General features: G+C 34.7%; 1 pseudogene; it reads right to left on the bottom strand.

Annotated features, from left to right (window-relative positions):
• Window positions 1-315: 315 nt before the first annotated feature.
• Window positions 316-411, bottom strand: LOC126012381 (uncharacterized; annotated as a pseudogene).
• Between the last annotated feature and the right edge of the window lie 6615 nt (window positions 412-7026).

The raw sequence follows: 7026 nt of genomic DNA, 5'->3' as shown, positions 1-7026 counted from the left end.
CCTGCCTGCTGGTACCCTTTTGCCTACTTGCAGACAGCTTTTGTTAGATGTTTCTGAATTATTTTTATCTTCCTAACCTGTGTGGATTATTTCCTATGGTGGAAGCTTCCACTAAAAACTGCCCAGTTTATAACCTAGGACAGACCGTGGTTAGAACCCCCAATTTAATAATCATAATTTGTTTTAAAAATGTAAATAAAGGAGCCAAAGCAGTCACACAGTGGTAGGGTGTTTGCCTTGCACGCACTAACCTAGGACGGACTGCTGTTTGATCCCCCAGCGTCCCATATGGTCCCCAAGGAGCGATTTTTTTTTTTTAATATGGAACGCTTTACATGTCATCCTTGCCAGGGGCCATGCTAATCTTCTCTGTATCATTCCAATTTTAGTATATGTGCTGCCAAGGAGTGATTTCTGAGCGCATAGCCAGGAACAACCCCTGAGCATCACCGGGTGTGGCCGAAAAGTCAAAATAAAATAAATGTAAATAAAGTAATATTTACTGGGTTCTAACACTGGAAACGTTTTTTAAGGAAAAAACTCAAGATAATACTTAGCATAACACTTTCACACGATACTTTTAAGGACATTAGAGAAAATATAAAATTTATCTCCATAAATATCTATAGTTCAAGATTTATTATTATTTAACACTAGAAAAATTTAAATTGAAACACTAGAATAGATTTATACTTTGTTAGTTTCCAGTTTGGGGATTTACATTTATAAATGATTTCTTAGAGTTAAAAACAAATCTAAAATAGCTGATGTATCTCCTTTAAATTATTTCAGAATTTTTTATATAAGGCATTTATAAAAACAATTATACATCAAAAAGAGCATGGAGTTGCAGAAAAGGAAAGTTACTGCACAAGTTCTTGTTAATTTCTTATTTTTACATATGCTTATATTGTTTAAGATTGCTTTTCAACTGGAAAGATACCATAGGAGATTAAGGCTCTTGCTGACACAGTATGTGCTTCCCAAGTACCCCCAGGAGTTATTCCTGAGCACAGAGCCATGAATAAATCCTAAAAAATAATCACTGAATGTGGCTCCGAGCCCTCAATGATCCAAAAGAGACTGCCAAAATTATTCATATGCAGTAAATTGCTGTGTATCTGAGAATATTCTCACATTCTTTCTTTTTATATGGAAAAATGGAGGACCAAATGATAACATTACCTGTATGAAAACCTAGCATTGGCTTCACCTCATTTTATAGAAAGCTCATAAATATTATTAGCAATGTATTGAATATGAGTTAACAGAGGATTGGACACATATGTTCCTTTTCAATATGTAACTGAGAGCTTGCTATTTCACAGCCTCCATTCCCTTTGTTCACCTGATGTCTCTTATGGGGACATTAAAAACTGAGGTGCTCTTCTCTGTTGCCCTCCTAGACTACCTGAATAAAAGCCTTTATATATGTGAAGAGGCCAGTCTTTGCTTTTAGTTCCTTTTATCATAAGGCTTGAATAAAAGATATAATTTTGTTCTAGTGGTGTATTGAACTGTTTTTACATTTAGCTATTCTGTATTTCTAACTAATTATATTTGTTACTTAACTTTTCTATACTGTTTCAAATACTAGCTAAGTTATCAAGATAGAGATCAGAGACCAGTCATTTTAAATCATGGAAAAGCATAATTGTGCAGAAAAACCTATGTTAAAGCATATGTTTTTTTCATTATCTAACATTTCTACTACCAAAGGTAGTCACTAATATGGGCTCATTTTTTATACCAGCACCTTATTGTTCCTGATAGTGAAAAGTGGGGAATAAAAGCTAGAAACTGAGATAAAATTTTAAAAACCTTTTCCCAACAAGTGCAATTCTACCTAGCACAATAGTAAGTAAAAAGTTAAAGGACTGACTTAAAGGTTTAGGATATAACTATTGAAAAACTCTAATTGCCTTTTAACATTCTTATATTTTAAATATTTTTTCTTATATAGGTGAAAATAAATTTTATTTACTTTTATAAGATTGTAAGCTACTTCTTTATTATCTTTGTATCTTTGTTGTTATTTTGGTTGATTATTTGGGGGATTATTTTGGGGGCCTCACCTGATGGGTCTCAGGGCTTACTCCTGGTCCATATTTGGTGTTAAGGGTTGAACTCCGATCAGTCACATAGGAGGTAAGCACACTGCCTGCTGTAATATCTCTTCAGCCTCCTCTTTGTTGCTTTTTAGTAACTTGCCTCACTGGATCTGTGTGATGTTCAAATGAACTTTAGTTCATTTTTCTGGGAATTAGGGAGCCTTTCTTACTGAAAACTTTCTGGTCTGTTCCTTTGCTAAACAGAATAACAGGAATATAGTGAGCAGAGCAATGATGCCCATGAGAAAAGATCTACTCGGAAGATCTCTGCTAATAATATTAACAGAACAGAAAAAAAGGATGCTGTCTCTGAAAACGCCCACATTTTTTTCATCTGTTAGATATTGAAATATTTACTTAAAGCCTGACACTCACTGAAACCAAATTTTTTCCTGAGTATATAAGGCACTTGGTAATTTTTATACCAATGTACGTTACTATGTTCTAAATGTCATGGATTGCTTAAAGCTCTAACTTATGTACAATTGTATAATGGTCATAAAACTTTAAAATACAGTTTGTTTTATTTATGGTTAGAAAAGACTTAGTTGAGTTTCATCTCAAGTTATAAAATAGATGTACTGCTTAAAAGCCACTTTTATAGCAATTTCTAGCTATAAAGCCTGGGGAAAAAAAGAGTGTAAAGCCCAAATGACTGTAGGAGAGAATATCTAGTCAGAAAAACATGAACCTATTTCCCTGCTTTGAAATGATTGGCATCTTTGATGTCTGTGCCCATGTACAGTAAGATGAAAAAGGATAGTGTTTTAAACTCTGAAGATGAAAGGGTATTATTTCCCTGTATATGTTGTTTGGAATAGATTTATTTTGTGTATATAGTTTAAGATAAAAAACTAAAAAATCTCTCTTGATATAAAAAACTATATCTGGAAATACATGAAAAATTCCTTTCCTGGGTACAGTCCTGATGTCTCCCAGCAATGCAGAACTCAAGTAACACCTCATCACCTTTCATCCCCTACCTGGAGCACACATCTACAGGCCCACATCACTGGGCTCAGTAATATCAGAAGAAGTTACCCACGAGCTCTATTTAGGAGGTTCCCAAATAAATTAATTCCTTAAATATAATGGATTCATTAAAGCTTTTTTTCTAGATTCTAATTTTTTATCTCCTTCAACCCCCAGATATTAATAAGTGATATAATGTATTCATCAATAAAGATGAGTTTATTTGCATTCTTTGATATACAAACATCTGGTTTTCTTGTTAGTAGAAGATAGAGGAGTATTTGGATATAAAAGCAGTACTTGAGATTTATAAGTATATATTTGGGGTTACCCCTGGCTATGCTCTCAGAAATCGCTCCTGGCTTGGGGGACCATACGGGATGCGTAGGGTTTGCTTGCTACACTGCTCCAGCACCAAGTCAAATTATTTTTGTGTGAGATAGGTTACTAAGGCCTAATTCACAATTTCCAGTGTATCTGCAATGTTTACAGAGTAAAATAACAAGAGAAGATCAGTCAATTAAATAATTAAAATAAAATAAATAAATAAAATGGAAATTTCATAATAAATAACAAATATAAAAGTTTTAAATTGATATTTTAGTTTTTAAAATGTAAAGTATAAAAAGTATCCCATTTGTAGAATCTAAGGTTTATGAAAGTCTCTAATTATGTTTGAAAGTCAGTCATTAATTTAAAAAATATTTTTTTTTTGGTTTTTTGGCCACATCCGTTTGACGCTCAGGGGTTACTCCTGGCTATGCGCTCAGAAATCACCCCTGGCTTGGGGGGACCATATGGGATGCCGGTGGATCGAACCGCGGTCCGTCCTACGCTAGCGCTTGAAAGGCAGACACCTTACCTCTAGTGCCACCTTCCCGACCCCAATTTAAAATATTTTGGAATATATTTTCTATTCAGTTAAAAAATGTATAATGAAGCATACCATCATGGGATCAACCCTTGGCTCCATATATACTCATTACCCCATCCCAAAGGCTTTTTTGTGATGCCAGGAAAGTTTCCTCTCAGTTGTGTGTGAGAAAATCAAGCCACTGTAGCTAGCAATCTTGCTATTTGTGCAGGTTATAGGTCAGGGTCTAGGATAGAGTCTCTAGGTTCTAGAGGTTCCTAGCCATTGTTGTTGTGGTGTTCAGTCTTCTGTAACACTTGCTCCCTGTTTTCGTTCAGTCCCTAAGCCGAAGCCTAGGATACTATGGATCCAAAGGTTCTGCTCAGTCTCAGTTGTCCAAATTGGATCTCTGCAATAAGACATCTTGTTGTTGTTGTTGTTGTTTATGAGTCCTGGACTGATGGTATGCTTCAAGGATGGAGAAACCCTGAATCTCTTAGGCCACAGGAATTCCATTTCTTCCCCAATGCTTACTGTGCCTATGCGGAAAAAAAAAAGTGGGGGGAACGCCAAACCCTACCACTCCAGCACCCATACTTTTTCTTGTTTTGTTTTGATTTGTTAGTTTTTGACTTTATTTTCCTTCTCTTCTTTCTTCTATTTTTCTCTTTCCTTTTTACACTTATGGTTATTATTTAGAGATTTATTTTTATTTTTATTTGCCAGGTCCATTTTTTTCTTTTTTCTTCCATTTTCCTTTCTTTTTTTTCTGTCTCCTTTCTTTTTTTAGGTAGTTGTCACCAAATTATTTTCTCCTCTTTTTCTTATCCTTGTTATCTCCAATGATGGTTGAATGGATGCTCAATCTACAACAAGCTGTAAAGTGGAGACCAGTTGCACTAGCATACTGGAGGGTAGAGGAGGGAGATATGGAATGCATACTGGGAACAGGGGTGGAGGGAGGACAGCACTGGTGGTGGGAATGCCCCTCATTCATTGTCACTATGTACCATAAATGATGCAGTGAAAGATTTGTAATGCACTTTGGTCACAATAAAAATTAAAAAAAAAAAAGAATTAGTAAAACCAAAAAAAAAAAAAATTGCTGGATTTGTGATCAGAGCTCTCAGCCTCTAGCCATATGGCCATGCTGAGTGCCCCTGCATATATATGCTGGAACAGGGCCCGGAGAGACAGCACAGCGGTGTTTGCCTTGCAAGCAGCCGATCCAGGACCAAAGGTGGTTGGTTCGAATCCCGGTGTCCCATATGGTCCCCTGTGCCTGCCAGGAGCTATTTCTGAGCAGACAGCCAGGAGTAACTCCTGATCACCGCTGGGTGTGGCCCAAAAACCAAAAAAAAAAAACAAAAACAAAAACAAAAAAAAAACCAAAAAACAAACAAAAAAAATAACCCAAACAAAAGCATATATGCTGGAACAATAAAGCCCTTGCTTTTGCATGACAAAAATGTATAATGAGACAATTTGGGTGGAAATCTTACATTTACAGAGAAGTTCTTTCAATTGCTATTATCCTGACATAAACTTCCTTATAGATGGAATTTTCTTTCTCCTTAACTGTCTCCTGATCCCTTTCAACTTCTTTAGACTCTACCAATCAGATTATCATCTATTGCAAAATCCCAATCTCCTAAGATCTAATGTTTATTAAAAATTCCATCTCTTTTTTTACATTTTCTACATTTTCTGCATTGTTTTCATTTTTCTTCATATAGCATGATTTCAAATCACATAAGTATTTATGTGTCTACTTTATAACAATTCCAATATTTCTATCTTCTCAAATATGTATATATTTATATTTTTAATCCAACAGCATGTATTGGATACTTATTACAGAGTATCATAGTAAAAGAGTAATGTAAAAAGTTCTTATTAATCTACATAGAATAACTTTAGAATTATTTCTTCTTTAGTCTGTATTCTACAGGTTTATTTATTCCTTGCTAAGGGCAAAGGTTTATCCTAGTTATCTCTCTTTCTTCTTTATCTGGCATAGTGCCTATCTTGTGCACAATTTAAGTTCTGTGGGTAACCTTCATGGAACAAATGGATGGAAGGTGAGATAGATAGATGAATGTTTGTGGCATCAGCTTTACTTTAATTCAATAATAAATTGCTTACCCACAGTTGCTGTAGAGCTCTGATATAAACTCATTCATGATAGTAAATCTCTTTACTATTTCCTCAAGGAGCTATAAAATCTCTCTTGCATGACTTTTTAAAAGAGAGAAATATCACACATTGAGTACATGTATCAAGAGGAAGAGCTAATTATATGAGTGTCCAAGTTATTGATTCCTATTTTTTTATGATAAAAATATTTTTCTCCTATTTTAAAAGAAGGTAAAGTTTTACACAATTACTTACTTGGTCTGAAGTTGCTTTGATACCACACTCGACATTTTAATCAAGATTATTGATGAGAGTTATGAGAGAGAGAACAGTGAACACAAAGTATAGACTTGAAATAAACAGGATACTTCCTGGAATTGTGATCCCAATTGATCTTAGCAGAGTGAAATAGTGATGCAGTATTCTTTTAAATATGATGTGAATAAAGAATACAATAAATAATAAGGAATACATCTTACAGATCAATTTGTGAATAAGAACACATAGTAGGCAAGAAACAATTAAAGAATCTTAAAAAAGAAGTGGATAGTGGATACAGTGATGTATTTATCAATTGAGTATCAGCAATTAGTTATGAGCATCTTTGCAAAAGTCTTGGAGGAACTTTATGGAGATTTCAGTTGTATACAATAGAACAATTTAAAGAGAGATGTAAAAAGCCTATAAAGATGGACTAGAGCGAGCTCAATGACCCCAAATTTGACCCCTAACACAGAATGGTCCCCTGAACACTATTGAAATGACCCTTTTACTCTCTTGATTCTTCAAGACTGTGGAGTACTGGAAGTAAATAGACAAGAGAATTTTTATGACTCCCAATAGCATCAGGCTCTGTAGTATCACATATGAAATAAATTACCTGATTATCAAGCCCATATCCCAGTCCCGAACACCACTGGAAAGGACCAGTCATAACAAAAAAAGTTTAGAAAT

The sequence above is a fragment of the Suncus etruscus genome, chromosome 6, assembly GCF_024139225.1.
Source record: "Suncus etruscus isolate mSunEtr1 chromosome 6, mSunEtr1.pri.cur, whole genome shotgun sequence".
NCBI classification, from domain to species: domain Eukaryota; kingdom Metazoa; phylum Chordata; class Mammalia; order Eulipotyphla; family Soricidae; genus Suncus; species Suncus etruscus.
Note: the sequence above shows the minus strand (reverse complement) of the source record. Positions and strands in the feature narration are given on the sequence as shown.